We start from the raw sequence: 15196 nt of genomic DNA, 5'->3' as shown, positions 1-15196 counted from the left end.
GAAGGTTGTCCATACATGTCTCCTATCCAAACTACTGCTTTTCCTGCGTGTCCAGGCTTCATCAAGGGACCCTGTGGGTCAGTGTGAATTGGAGAAGGTGGGTATCACTTCTTCTGAAACCTGAAGAATAAAAAAATCTTGAAAAGCAGACATCTCTCAGGTGCTCCTTGAAATCCTTCTCTTTTCAATACCCTCCTGAACACTTGCTAATTAGCCACAGAAGAGCTGAAGAAAATGATGGAAAGAGACCTGGGTTGTTAGGGCTTTTTGCATTTTAATGACCCCTCAGGTGTATCTGGTGCTGAGCCCATGAACCTTGGATGCTGAGAGGAGGCTGCACAAATCTCTCCAGAAGTTGAAGGGAGAAGTAAATCCCAAGTTTCTTGGAGTGTTAAGGAGTCCCCCTGAGGGCCATTACTGACAAAGCCTTCCCAGGGGGCTGATTAGAGCAGAAAGCTGGAGGCCCTGATTGCAGGTAGGCCAAGACAATGTGCAGGTGCCTCTGTGATGCCAAGTCAGCCTTGGTGTGTGTTATGAATCACAGCAACCAGGCCCTGACACCCAGCCCTTGTGAAGGGTGGTGATTTCCCTCACACGTTGCTCAGAGCTCTTTCTGGGGGTCAGTGTGAAGGTGGGCATGTGCAGCTCCAACTGCAGGACAACAATATGGCATCTCTTGGTTCCCCGTGGACAAGGAGGTCCCAGTGGTTTAAGGAAACTTCTTCTCAGAGGCCTTAGGAGCAGAGACACCAACCATAGCCAAGAGGCTAGAGACCTCGGTTCTGTTGGAGGCTTTCAGCCATGGCAGTGCCCTCAGCCGTCTCCACCACAGGCTGTCCTACACTGTCCCATGCCTGTGCCTGCATCCCTGCACCCTGTAGACACCCAACATGCTTCCTCCCCTTGCTCTGTCCCCAGGATCTCTCCATATTTACTGAGGTCTCTCTATCCTTGCTGGTGTTCTTTGAAACACAAAGGCATGGGGTGACCTCAGAGGCCTCTGGGTGACCTGTTGCACCAAAGCACTACCCTTCAAATCACATAATCACAGAATCACAGAATTGTTTATGTTGGAAGGGACCTCTGGAGATCATCTAGTCCAACTTCCCTGCTCAAGTAGGGTCACCTAGAGCATATTGCCCAGGATCACATCCAGACAGGTTTTGAATATCTCCAGCGAAGGAGACTCCACTACCCCTCTGGGCAACCTGTTCCAATGCTCTGTCACCCTCACAGTCAAGAAGTTTTTCCTCAGGTTTAGGTGGAACTTCCTCTCTGGTTCAGTTTCTGCCCATTGCCTTTTGTCCTGTTGCTGAGCACCACGGAGAAGAGACTAGCTTCATCCTCTTGACATCCCCCGCTTCAGATACTTATACACGTTGATGAGATCGCCTCTCAATCTTCTCTTCTCTAGGCTGAACAGGCCCAGCTCTTGCAGCCTTTCTTCATAGGAGAGGTGCTCCAGTCCCCTCATCATCTTGGTAGCCCTCCGCTGGACTCTCTCCAGGAGTGCCATGTCTCTCTTGTCCTGGGGAGCCCAGAACTGGACACAGTACTCCAGGGGAGACCTCCCCAGAGCTGAGGAGAGGGGCAGGATCACCTCCCTCCACCTGCTGGCAACACCTTTGCTTATGCACCCCAGGAGACCATTGGCCACAAGGGCACATTGCTGGCTCATGCTTAACTTGTCCTCCAGGACTCCCAGGTCCTTCTCAGCAGAGCTACTTTCCAGCAGGTCAACCCCCAGCCTGTACTGCTGCATGGGATTATTTCTCCCTAGGTGCGGGACCCTGCACTTGCCTTTGTTGAACTTCAGGAGGTTCCTCTCTGCTCAACTTTCCAGCCTGTCCAGGTCCCTCTGAATGGCAACACAGTCTTCTGGGGTGTCAGCCTCTCCTCCCAGTTAAGTATCATCAGCAAACTTGCTGAGGGTGCACTCTGTCCCTTCCTCCAGGTCATTGATGAATATATTGAACAAGACTGGAGCCAGGACTGACCCCTGGGGGACACCACTAGCCACAGGCCTCCAACTCGACTCTGCGCCATTCACCACAACCCTCTGAGCTCGGCCATCCAGCCAGTTCTCAATCCACCTCACCGTCCACTCATCTAGCCCACACTTCCTGAGCTTCCCTAGGAGGATGTGATGGGAGACAGTGTCCAAAGCCTTGCTCAAGTCCAGGTAGACAACATCCACTGCTCTGCCCTCATCTACCCAGCCAGTCATCCCATCATAGAAGGCTATCAGATTGGTCAAGCATGATTTCCCTTTGGTGAATCCATGCTGACTACTCCTGATCACCTTCTTGTCCTTCAGATGCTTAGTGAGGACCTCTAGGAGGAGCTGTTCCATCACCTTTCCAGGGATGGAGGGGAGGCTGACAGGCCTGTAGTTTCCTGGCTCCTCCTTCTTGCCCTTTTGGAAGACTGGCGTGACACTGGCTTTCTTCCAGTCCTCAGGCACCTCTCCTGATCTCCAGGACCTTTCCAAGATAATGGAGAGAGGCCTAGCAATGGCATCTGCCAGCTCCCTCAGCACTCGTGGGTGCATCCCATCGGGGCCCTTGGATTTAGGGATGTCCAGTTTGGACAAAAGATCTCTAACCTGATCCTCCTCCACCAAGGGAGAGTCTTCCTTTCTCCAGCCTTCCTCTCTTGTCTCCAAGGTCTGGAGTTCCTCAGGACTGGCCTTAGCAGTGAAGACTGAAGCAAAGAAGGCATTCAGCAACTCTGCCTTCTCTGTATCCTTCGTCACCAGGGCACCCACCCCATTCAGCAGCGGGCCCACGTTTTCCCTAGTCTTCCTTTTGCTCTTGATGTATTTGAAGAACCCCTTCTTGTTGTCCTTGGCATCTCTTGCCATATTTAATTCCAACTGGGCCTTAGCCTTCCTTGTCACATCCCTGCACGCTCTGACAACGTCCCTGTATTCCTCCCAAGTGGCCTGTCCCCTTTGCCACATTCTGTACACTTCCTTCTTCTGTTGGAGTTTTGCCAGGAGTTCCTTGCTCATCCATGCAGGTCTCCTGCCCGCTTTGCTCAACTTCTTCCTCAGAGGAATGCACTGCTCTTGAGCCTGGAGGAAGTGATGCTTGAATATTAACCAGCTCTCTTGGACCCCTCTTCCTTCTGGGGCCCTACCCCAGGAGATTCCCCTAAGTAGGTCCCTGAAGAGGCCAAAGTTAGCTCTCCTCAAGTCCAGCGTTGCAATCCTACTCATTGCCCTGCTCCCTCCTCGGAGGATCCTCAACTCCACCATCTCATGGTCACTGCAGCCAAGGCTGCCCCCAACCTTCACCCCTCCAACTAGACCCTCTCTGTTCATTAGTACAAGGTCTAGCATTGCACCTCTCCTCGTTGGCGTCTCCACCACCTGAGTCAAGAAGTTATCATCAATCCTCTGCACGAACCTCCTTGACTGTTTGTGCCTAGCTGTGCTGTCTTCCCAACAGGTGTCAGGGTGGTTGAAGTCTCCCATGAGAACCAGGGCCTGTGATTGTGAGGCTACTGCCAGCTGTCTGTAGAAGGCCCCATCGATGACTTCCTCCTGGTTCGATGGCCTGCAGTAAACCCCCACAACAGTGTCACCCATGTTACCCTGCCCTTTAATCCTTACCCATAGACTCTCCACTTGCTCTTCATCCACCCCGAGGCAGAGCTCCACACATTCTAGCTGCTCCCTCACATAAAGAGCAACTCCACCACCTCGCCTTCCTCGCCTGTCTTTCCTAAAAAGCACCTAGCCATCCATGACAGCATCCCAGTCATGTGAACTATCCCACCATGTCTCTGTAACCACAATGAGATCATGGCTCTTCAACCGCACACAGATCTCTAACTCTTCCTGTTTATTCCCCATGCTGTGTGCATTGGTATACAGGCATTTCAGAGAGCCAGTCAAGCATGCAAGCTTCCCAGGAGAGGTGCAAGAGGATCCTCCATAGCCATGTTCCATGCTGTCTCCCCTGGCTGTATGCACCCGCTGGAGGCATCCTGACTGGAGCGGTGTTTTACTGACTCTCCTGCCACTATACCACTCCCCTTCCCCCATCTTGCCTAGTTTAAAGACCTCCGTACCAGGCTGGCCAATCTGTTGGCAAAGACATGCGTGCCCCGCTTGGTAAGGTGGATCCCATCGCTCCCCATCAGCTGTTGATCTTCAGACAGGGTCCCATGGTCATAGAAACCAAAGCCCTGTTGCCAACACCAGTGGCGCAGCCAGCTGTTAACTTGGAAAACTCGTCTACTCCTCCTCCCATCCTTTCCCCTCACAGGCAAGATTGAGGAGAAAACAACCTGGGCTCCCAGACCCTTCACCACCATTCCCAGAGCTCTGAAGTCCTGTTTGATGGTTTTCAATTTGCCTTTCGTGTCATTAGCACCCACATGGAAGATCAGCCGAGGGTAGACCCCACCCCATCTCAGTTAGTCCAAGCATGTGGCAGTGCTGTGACAGCTTGGGCATCTCCGTTTGCTCCTGGCTGTGCCCCAGGCTGCATATGTCCGCATATATGTGGAGTTCAGCACCTCAGCTGTGGCATGGACAGAAGATTTGTCACAGGGAAACATGTTCCCAAGGACCTTCTGTAGGCAAAGGCTTTGACTGCAAGGGGTGACATGCTGGCATGGATAGCAGGTGGTCAATGTGATTGGGGAAGGAGGTTCCCACAGACAGAGCGCAAACCCTGCAGTGTCCAAGGCCAGGGAGAAACAGAGCTGAGCTGTGCAGGAATGGCAGGAGAGGGATTAGCTGCCTGATCTGATTCTGCCGCACCTTGGGGGCCTGTGACAGAGGTGAATTGATCTCCAGGAAGGACAAGATGCCACTGAAGAAGTCCCAGGGCCTGGGCAGCCTGTGATGCAGCCACCCTGAGGACATCACTAGCCCAGTGGCTGTTCATATCATGTGGAAGGGTAAGAAGAGGTTCAGGTTCAGGAGAGCCCGAAGGGTTGGAGGGTGCAGAGACATGAATGGAGACCTCGATGTGATGTGCCTCCCATTTATGCAGCATGCTTGAATGCAGGCAGGATGGATTTGGCCTAAGGGCCGTGGTGGGATTCCGTTGTCTGGACATAGGTAGAAAACATGAGATGCCCTGGAGCACTTGACCAGCAAGCACTGAAAAAAGGGGCTATGGTTTCCCTGGAGGTGCCATGGTGTATGTGCTAGAAGCATGCAGTTGTGCTGCACACCCCAGGCATCCGACATGGTCCTTCCAGCCTATTTCTAGGTCATGAAATCAAGTGTCTGCACTGAATGACATGAGCTGTTGGTAACACTGGGATCTGGATATGTCTCAGCTTCCTCGTGAGTGGGTGTCTAGCAGTATTGGGCACCTGGGGTCATTTCAGATGGCCAAGGACATTCCCCAGGTGGCCCGCACCTGATGGATGGGGGTCTCAGAGTGGCTCCGTCAGAGCAAGCAGACACTGGCACATGCTTTGGACCACCTCTGTCTCTTCCAGTGTCCCCAGGGGTTTGTGTGTGAGCAAATGACTCCCACTCTCCATCTCCAGGGATTACAGCGGGAGCTTAGACAAGGAGCTCCCATGCAGACATCTCTGCTGGGCACACATCAGGTTGGGCAAGGGGAATCCCACCTCCTGTGTGTTTGTGGAGTTCAGGTGAAGGATCTGAATCCCACTCCAGTCCACGGGGCTTCTAAACTGCAGGTGACCTCCTCTAGCAGGTGACCTGAGGAGAGGGAGTTGGGGCCTTTGCTCTAGCAGGTGACCTTCCTCTGGTGAGATATGTTATAATGCTGGAATCAGTCTTCCTTCAGTGTTCAGAGAGGGACCACCGGTGATTATGTTAGTCTACTTCAGTGAACATTTCCCAGGAGGAGGGAGCCCGAGGGACAGAGAACTTCTGCCTTTAATTGGGCCACTGTTGCTGAAGGCGTCCAGGCTCCTGAGACAGAAGGAGGTCCTGGCAATGTGACAGCAGTGCCCATGTGTCCAGCTGTGTGCAGGAGCAGCTCCTCTGCCAAGAGCAGCAGGGCTGCGGGCACTGCCTGCTGCTGCTGACGGGAGCTGAGAGAAGGCAGAGAGAAGTGAAAGGCAGTGTGGAGTGGGAGGACAGCTCACAGTTCACCGAGGGAGACATCTTCCCAGCCCTTTGCACGGTAAGTCTCTGGCTGAAGGACAACACTACTGCGGTTCCTGGAGGGGGTCTTCTGAACCCAGCTCACCCCATGACAAGTTTTTTAAAGATCACTCTCCCGGCTTCTCCAGTGTATGGGAGGAGGAGATGCTTTAGAGCAGATTCCCTGGCACACAGAAGGCAGCTCAGCAAACCCCTTCAACCCCACCCCTCAACCTACCACAGCACCAGCATCGCCTTTATGGGCTTCCTCAGGCTTTATGTGACCTGCTCCTTAGCACCTGCAAGCACAGAGAGGCCCCTGCCCAAGTCCCCATCCTGGAGGATTTCTATAGGGCAGAACTGAGCCCACAGAGGGTGGGATGGAGACTATGAGGACTTAGAGGGAAAAGGTGTAGGGACAGAGAAAGCTCCCAGCAGGGATAGCTCCAGGCAGCAGCGATGGGCAGGGAATGAGAAGGAACTGCTAGCAGAATCATCATGGGAGGATGGATTTTTGCAAGTCATGGTCAGGCCCTCCAATACAAACACCTCCCCTGAGCAAGCCACCCATGTCTCCTCTCCCACCCAGCAGAGCCTCAGCCCTGACAGCCAAGGGGTCCAGGGCATGAGCTGCCTCCTCTGCAGCCAGACCTCCGGCAGAGGAGAGGGGCATCTCTCCTGCCACGGGCCCCTTTTGTGCTCCCTGACAAAGGGGCTGAGAGCACCTGCCCTGCAATGTCGCTCTCTGCAGGGCAGCATGGTCAGGTGGGCAAGGTGAAGGCTTTTGTGAGTGCCCGTCTGTCTCTCTCCTTGCTTCCCTCAGCAGCAGGATCATGGTGCTGCCCCTTGTTTCCCCTCCTCTCCATGCTGCTCCTGCTCCTCTCTCAGGCTCTTTGGGGTTGGGGGGTTTCAGCTGCGGTTCAGACACTGACACTGCAAGTTCGGCAACAGAGGGGTCTGAATGGGAGTGAGTTGTCCCCAGCTCCCTTCGGAGCTGTGAGGCTGCAGAAAATTCACCCTGTGGGGCTGGGAAATGAGCTGCCCTTGTCCCGCTCTTCATCACCATCTCCATATGTAGGCTGAGAGAGAAGACTTTGGAAATCTTCCCTTACAGCCTGAAGTCCTCCACTCTCCGCTCCGTCCAGTTTCTCTCTGAGAGGTGCTTGTGAGGGTGTGTCCTTCAGCGGAGAGAGGTGCGAGTGCAGGGCAGTGAGGGGCAGGACTCCTTGGCAGACCAGATCCCGTGACTCTGTACAAAGTCAATGAGCCCTTTTTTCCCCTTGGGATGCCTTTTTTCCCCTTGGGATGCCTTTTTTCCCCTTGGGAAGTGCTCATGCTGAGAGCAACTGAAAGGCCAAAGATTTCTGCTCTGTCAAAGAATGCTGCCACGGTGAGAGGGAGGCACCTAAAAGCTAAATAAATAATCAGACTCCTCTGCTGAAGGTTATTTTCCAGAGAAAACAGGTGTCTAAACGTTGACCTGCCCTTCCACATAAGGGGTGGACGTAACCTGCTGTAGCATGTGCACCTCAGAGCTAGTCACCTCCCCCTCCCACCACAGTGCCTGGAGAAAGAGCATACATGGTAAATTGGCGTGAGGACAGGGTCTCAGGATCTCATTGGGACGAAGATGTCTAGAAAGGGTCGGGTCAGCCCCTGCCTTCACTTGACTGTTCCTCTCCCTTTCTGGAGTGGGAGCTGGTGTGACTGATCCGGATACAGACACCTCTGTCCAAGAGGGCAAGGCTGGGGGAGATGAATCCCTCCCAAGGATCTTCCCTTCCCAAGACAGCTGGCACGCGTGCTTGACAGAGTCCAATAGTGTCTGACCAGGGTCTTTTTGATGTTCCACACCTGGAGAGTGTAATGTTTAATATCAGAATTTATTCTTTGATGATATTTGATGTTACACGGGGGTTTGGATTCAGCAGAGTGATACAGCAGTGTACTGAAATCACAGTACAAGTGTAAGTTACACTTAGCAAAATGCAGCAATTGCAATATGCAGTTTAATCACAATAAAAATGTGATCCCTTTTACCAGTCTCTATAATATGCTCACCGTCACGACCCTGGGTGTCCCCAGTCACTGGGAAGGGGTATGTGGATTGAAACCAGCTCAAGTCTGTTGGTCCCTTGGCAATTCTTCTGTTAGTTGTTCAGGTGTTGAACTCTGTGTTGGGCTGAGCCACACACACACTTCCCCCGTACAGATCTGGCTGACTCAGGGAGACATTCACACGCCTTTGATGAACTCAGGCAGAACCATTTACACCAGTTGATCCACTCCCTGGCCCATCTCCCCTGAGCCTTCTTCCATTGTAGGGCTTTACTGGTCAGGCGCAGTGCTATATTCATCTCTCATCATGGTAAATAGAGAAATTTCCCCCTGGGTCACTGGACCAAGTCTCCTTAATGCCACTCATGACACCCAAGCCCCCCCTATCCCCACCTGGGAATGTTTGGCATTTCCCTCATTGACACCCCCTGGCCGAGCAGAAGTGACCCCACTGGAGATCATCAGCAGCGGCCACTGCTCTGCAAGGCAAACTCAGGCAGTGCAAATTAGCACTCAAGACAAGGAACTGGATGAAGGAAAAGGACAAAGGGCATGTGGGAGGCTCCAAGAGAAGGGCAAAAGGTTTGGCTCACAGAAGACTGCTCTAAATTGTCACTGTCTTTTCCTTCTTGGACAGGTCCCCATTCCCAGAGAGAGTAAATGTCCAAGAGCAGCTCTCCCAAAGAGTTCCTCCTCCTGGCCTTTGCAGACACACGGGGGCTGCAGCTCTTGCACTTCTCACTCTTCCTGGGCATCTACCTGGCTGTCCTCCTGGCCAACGGCCTCATCATCACCGCCGTAGCCTGCAACCACCGCCTCCACACCCCCATGTACTTCTTCCTCCTCCACCTCGCCCTCCTCGACCTGGCCTCCATCTCCACCACTGTCCCCAAATCCATGGCCAACTCCCTGAGGGACACCAGGGCCATTTCCTACTCAGGATGTGCTGCCCAGCTCTTTTCCTTTGTCTTCTTATGTTCAGCTGAGTATTCTCTCCTCACTGTCATGGCCTATGACCACTACGTTGCCATCTGCAGACCCCTGCACTACGGGACCCTCATGGACACCAGAGCTTGTGTCAGGATGGCAGCAGCTGCCTGGGCCAGTGCTTTCCTCAATGCTCTCCTGCACACTGCCAACACATTTTCCATACCTCTCTGCCAAGGCAATGACGTGGACCAGTTCTTCTGTGAGATTCCCCAAATCCTCAAGAACTCCTGCTCAGATTTCTACCTCCGGGAAGTGGGGCTTATTGTGGTTACTATCTTTATACTCTTTGGGTGTTTCATTTTCATTGTGCTGTCCTACGTGCAGATCTTCAGAGCTGTGCTGAGGCTGCCCTCTGAGCAGGGAAGGCACAAAGCCTTCTCCATGTGCCTCCCGCACCTGGCCGTGGTCTCCCTCTTTGTCAGCACCTCATTTTTTGCCTACCTGAAGCCCCCCTCCATGTCCTCCCCAGCTCTGGATCTGGTGGTGGCTGTTGTGTACTCGGTGGTGCCTCCAGCAGTGAACCCCCTCCTCTACAGCATGAGGAACAAGGAGCTCAAGGAGGCACTGAGGAAACTGATTCAGCTGGTTCTAGTTCAGCAGCACTAAGCTGCCCTTCTCTCTTCGCAAGCAATTTCCAGGTTATCTCCAGAAACTCCTCTGCTTTGGGAGTTCTGTCTCTGATAATCATGTTTATGTAGAAAGATTTGAAATCATCCCACTTCTTCAGCAGCACAAACCCTGACTGTCTGACCCAGAGACCTTCTGTAAATCTGCCTATCACTGTGTCAGAGGTGGCCTCCCAGGTAGCATCCCTATAATAAAAGGGATCTTCTGAGAACTGTGCCTGAAATTTGGGCTCTTCTTCCACAGCTGGCCCTAAGAATGTGCTCAGGGACTTTCACCTGAAAAGGCCCTGTTGTCATGCCTGGGTTTTCCATGGGCTAAAGGACATCAGCTGGCAGAGTGATGTGTGAGGGAGCAAGGTCTGGATTCAGGTGTCACTTGTGGTTGGCCCAGGGCCCCTGGAGAGGATGAGTCATCAAGGGGTATCTGCTGGGGACTGTCCCACATATTGCTGGGAAGGTGACAGCTGCCCGTCCTTCTGGAAGGGGATATGCAGCCACGCGGGGAGCAGAGGGGATCTCCAGAGGCAGCATGTGCCTGGTCTGGGCAGTGAGTGGAGACTCACAAAACCAAGTGGAGTCACTCAAACATGAAGGGCCAAACTGAGGAATACGTCAAATCAGGGCTCAACAATCTCAGGAGAGGGAGAGGGCTGGGTCTAATGTCACCTCTGCACACATGCTGAGCAGTGTGAAATGCCCTGTGATTGCTCCAAGCATCCTGCACAGCCACAGACCCTGGGGAGGGGCTGGTCAGGTGCAATGATGATGGTCCAGCTGGGTCTTTCCTGAGCAGCTCAGCCAGTGGGGAGTCATCCCATGGTCCCACAGCCTGCTGGTCCTGCAGAGCAGCACCACCAGCCCTGGGGCTGGTGGGGAGGGTGAGCCCCCTCTCTGCCCCGTGGAGCTGCTGTGGCCTTGCGAGGGGCTGGTGCTGTGGAGTGAGTGCCCAGAGCTCTGCAGCCCCCTGGGGCGAGCCTTCTGTGGGGCCAGCGCCAGGCTGGGAGGACCTGGAGGGAGCAGGAGAGAAGAGCCCAGATTGTTGCCTGCGTTGCCTGCCCACCCTGGGGAAGCTGCCCCAGGCCCATCGTCCTGCAGCAGCCCCTCGCGTCACCCCTCCCAGCGCTGGCTGCTCCCCCAGCGGTGGGGTGGTGCATGGCCAGCTGCGTACTCCTGCAGCTCGGCGCATCCCCACGGAGGGGACAAGGCCAGCCTTGCACGTCCTCTCTTCTGCACCAGACCGCGGCAGGTCCCGAGCACAGCTGTCTGCTGAGCCCCGCGTGGGGCAGAGCCTGGGCTGGGCAGGGGCTGGCTGCTCCCATCCCCAAGTCTCTGGGGGATCATTTAATGGTTATTTAATAGTACTCCAGCCCTTGCCATGTGTGAGGGGTCTGGTTCCAGCTCCAGCTGAGCTCTGGCTTTCCTCGCTCCAGCCCTGCTTGCCCGGACAAGGTCTCGGGGCTCCCCCCGGGCAGCCCCTGCCCCTGCCCCGCATCTGAACACGTCCCCTCCAGCCCCCTGAGCACTCGTGCTGCTGCCGGGGCAGAGCTGGAGGATCCCGTGCAGCGGCTCCTCCGGGAGATGCCCAGGCAAAAGCTGGGACCAGTCCCAGCCCCAGCCCCAGCCCCAGCCCCAGCCGCAGCGGGGCCCAGGGCAGCTGCCCTCTGCCCACCCACCCTGGCGCTGCCAGCCCCACTGCAGCCCGCTCCTCACCGGCTCCAGCACAGCCCTGCTGGCAGCTGGAGCTGCCTCGGGCCCCGGGGCCGTCTGGTGGCAGCAGCCTTTGACCTGGCCACAGCAGCAGCGGTGCCGGCAGCAGGGCAGGAGCAGAGGACTTGGGGCGAAGACCCCTGCCCTCGGCTGCACGGCCGGGGCACTGGCCGGGCGATGCCTTTGTGGGTGGCCGGGCTCCAGGTTCGGGGTGGACGGCAGCTCGAGGGCGGGATGTGGATGGGCTTCCAGTGCAGCCGGGAGTGTGGGGCAGGCAAGTGGGCAGAGCCAGGCACACACAGCTGCCAAGGCCACGGGTGGAAAGGGCAGTGTGGGGCTGGTGAAGGCCCTCCCTCTCCTTCTCGTCCCCGTGGGGAAGAGAGTCCCCAGGCCATGCTGGACTCCACTTGGGCTGATGAGAGGAGAGCACAGGGCAAAGTGGAAGAGGCATTTGGGGCCTCTTGGGGTGAATGATGGAGTTTTTCAAAGCCCAGGGCTGAGCCAGGCACCTTTGGATCTTCCCCATGATGCTCTCCCAGCTGGACTTGTTCTGCTCTGCCCTAGGTGCTCTCATCCCCAGGTCAGCTGTGCTGGATCAGAGGCTGAGGAGCAGGAATTCCTGGACTCAGAGAGGAGTTGTGGTGGGAAGGGACCTCTTGAGGTCTCCAGTGCAGCCTCCCACACAAAGCAGGGCTGGTTGGAGCCCTCCAGTCTTGTCCAGCCATCGCTGGACTGTGCCTAATCGTAGTTACCATCCCCAAACCTGCTCTGCTCCTCTTGTCCAGCCACTGCAGGACGGCACCTCTCATTGGTAGGGTACTGCCCTACCGGCCTTGCTGGCACCCTGGGCTCCTGGCTGCCCTTCCCACCCACTCTTGCAGCCCCACTCTTGCTGCTCCCCACAACATACTCTTTGGAGCAGCAGTCCCATCACCAATGGTGCAGAAGCACTCGAGCTGTGGCACGGGAAATCCTCTTCTCCCAAATAGGCAGCATAGTATCAGACCCCCAAGTGGCTGAGCTCCCTTTTTCATCCAGCTCTGACTCTGCATGCAGCATTTCCTGGCTAGCGGTCCAGATCCAAAGCTCTCCTCTCACCTTCACATTGGCTGTCAGGAAAGAGGTTCTGCTGAGGTGATACGGTCACCTTTTTTACCTGCAAGCTCCTGGGGATCTGCTCAGGTCCCAGCTTCCCTTACCAAGGCTTTCTTGACTGTAGTCAGGCGTTGAGTCCCAGGTAGAGATGAGCAGTCAGGTCAGCAGGACGGGGACAGGGTGAGGTGAGGACCCCAGAGGTTCACAGGCCAGGCACAGGCATGTCCACAGTGTAATGCATGCACGGCCCAAGGACAAGGGGAGCAGCTCCCTGGCAAAGGGGACGAGGTCCTGCAATGAGGCTGGTCACTCTCTGTCTCCCCTGCTCTTGTGCCCACGAGATCCCCCGCCCTGGCTGCCTGCAGCCCCTCCATGCCCACCCCGCTGCCCAGCACACCACGACAGCCCTGGCCCTGCAGCCCCTCCAGCAACTCCTGCTTCCCTGGGGACAGAGCCACCTGCCCCGAGCTGGTGCCCAGAGAAACCTGTTTCTCGTTCTCATTTTCTCTCTCTGCCTGCTGCCCTAGCTTTTCTCCTGGGACATCCCTGCTCCCCAGAGAGCCTTTCCCCAGGCCAGTGTGTCTGTGCTGGCCTGGTTGACCCTACACCCCCACACTGCGCACCCCACAGAGCCCCAGGCTGGCGGTGCTGCTCTGCAGGTTGAGTACGCTGTGGGGCTGTGGGGCCATCAGGTGACTCCTGATTGGCCCTGGCAGAGCAGGTCATGGTGGGAAGCAAACCCCATTGGACAGGGATCGTCACCACTGACTGGTGCCATTACACTGCTGCCATGTGTCTGTGCTCATCGATGGTGCTCAGAGTGACGCCCAGGGCATTGGCCAAGGCAGGAGATGTGTTTGGGTGTTCACTGTGGTGTCCAGCCTGTGGTGTTTCCCTGAAGGTGCAGGAATCACTCTCCCGTCCCCCTTCCCTGCACCTTCTGGGTCCTCTCTGCCTCTCTGGGCACTGCAGAGCCCTCGTTTCCCCAAGCATACCCGGATCTAGTGCTTTGCCTTCTGGTTACTCCACCATGGACCATCCCTCACTTTGTGAGGCTCCACTCACTGCCCACCCCATGGAAACACCATGTTACAAGAGCACTGAGGCCATATGTGCACATGAGAGCAGAGCAGGACAGGGTGGAAATGAGGGGAGCAACCCTGACAAGAGCAATTCCTGCTGCTGTTGGTGGACATGTCGACAGGAAGTCTGCAGCCTCCACTCGAAGGCAGCAGTGAGGAAATGTGTGCTGTGGTAGTGGGGAGATGGTCCTGCAGAGCAGAGGCTCTGTCCAGACCCTCCTCGCCCTCCATTCCTGCTCCACTGTGAGTGTTGGAGCTCTGTAGAGGGAAGGGACCAGCCCACAGTGACAGCCAGCTGCCACCCTTGCAGGAGAGGGGTAGAAGATCACTCTCTGACTGCAGCTGGGGCCAGCGGAGTTCTCTTAATGCACACGGGACCCAAGGTCTCACCCTGTCTGTACTCGTCTGAGCCTGACTCTGTGCCCCTGAACTCCTTTGGCATCACAAAAGAGACTTCACAAAGGGAAACTCCCCTCATTGGACTGGGGGCATCCGAGGGAGCTGAGACTAGCGGGCTCTGAGGTTCCCCCATCTCTGGGGGATGAAGGGGGAAGCCTGGCTTCCTGCTTCATCATGGCCTCTGGGTTATATTCACATGAGATATTTCTGAGGAGAAGTGGCATGAACCAAAACTTTTTATTCTTTTTGCAACAATGGATCAGAGAAAGTAAGGGGAAAAAAGAAAAAAAAAAAAAGAATGACATGTAGCCTTGATGCCAGATGCCCTGGGAATGAGGAGGAGATGCACATGGGACAGTTACTGGTGCTGACACTGTACCCATTGAAAGAGTTTCCTCAGTGCATCCCTGAGCTCCTTGTTCCTCATGCTGTAGAGGAGGGGGTTCACTGCTGGAGGCACCACCGAGTACACAACAGCCACCACCAGATCCAGAGCTGGGGAGGACATGGAGGGGGGCTTCAGGTGGGCAACCATGACAGTGCTGACAAAGATGGAGACCATGGCCAGGTGCGGGAGGCACATGGAGAAGGCTTTGTGCCGACCCTGCTCAGAGGGCAGCCTCAGCACAGCTCTGAAGATCTGCACATAGGACAGCACAATGAAAATGAAACACCCCAGAAATAAAAAAAGACTAACCATAAGGAACCCCGACTTCGCGGAGGTAGGATTGTGAGCAGGAGAGCTTGAGGATGTGGGGAATCTCACAGAAGAACTGGTCCAGGACATTGCCTTGGCAGAGAGGAATGGAAAATGTGTTGGCAGTGTGCAGGAGAGCATGGAGAAAACCAGTGGCCCAGGCAGCTGCTGCCATCCTGACACAAGCTCTGGTGTCCATGAGGGTCCCGTAGTGCAGGGGTCTGCAGATGGCAACAAAGCGGTCGTAGGCCATGACAGTGAGGAGAGAATACTCCGCTGAAAATAAGAAGACAAAGAAAAAGACCTGGGCAGCACATCCTGAGTAGGAAATGGCCCTGGTGTCCCTCAGGGAGTTGGCCATGGATTTGGGGACAGTGGTGGAGATGGAGGCCAGGTCGAGGAGGGCGAGGTGGAGGAGGAAGAAGTACATGGGGGTGTGGAGGCAGTGGTCGCAGGC

At 55.4% G+C, this 15196-nt stretch overlaps 2 pseudogenes; one reads left to right on the top strand and one right to left on the bottom strand.

Moving 5' to 3' along the window:
• Positions 1-7666: 7666 nt before the first annotated feature.
• LOC138062786 (olfactory receptor 14A16-like) lies at positions 7667-9739 on the top strand (annotated as a pseudogene).
• A 4229-nt stretch (positions 9740-13968) lies between these two features.
• On the bottom strand, positions 13969-14956 carry LOC138062785 (olfactory receptor 14A16-like; annotated as a pseudogene).
• Positions 14957-15196: the final 240 nt, after the last annotated feature.

This window comes from Struthio camelus, chromosome 29 (genome assembly GCF_040807025.1).
Source record: "Struthio camelus isolate bStrCam1 chromosome 29, bStrCam1.hap1, whole genome shotgun sequence".
In the NCBI taxonomy this organism is placed as follows: domain Eukaryota; kingdom Metazoa; phylum Chordata; class Aves; order Struthioniformes; family Struthionidae; genus Struthio; species Struthio camelus.
The sequence above is the reverse complement of the archived record's forward strand: the minus strand, read 5'-3'. Positions and strand labels throughout refer to the sequence as shown.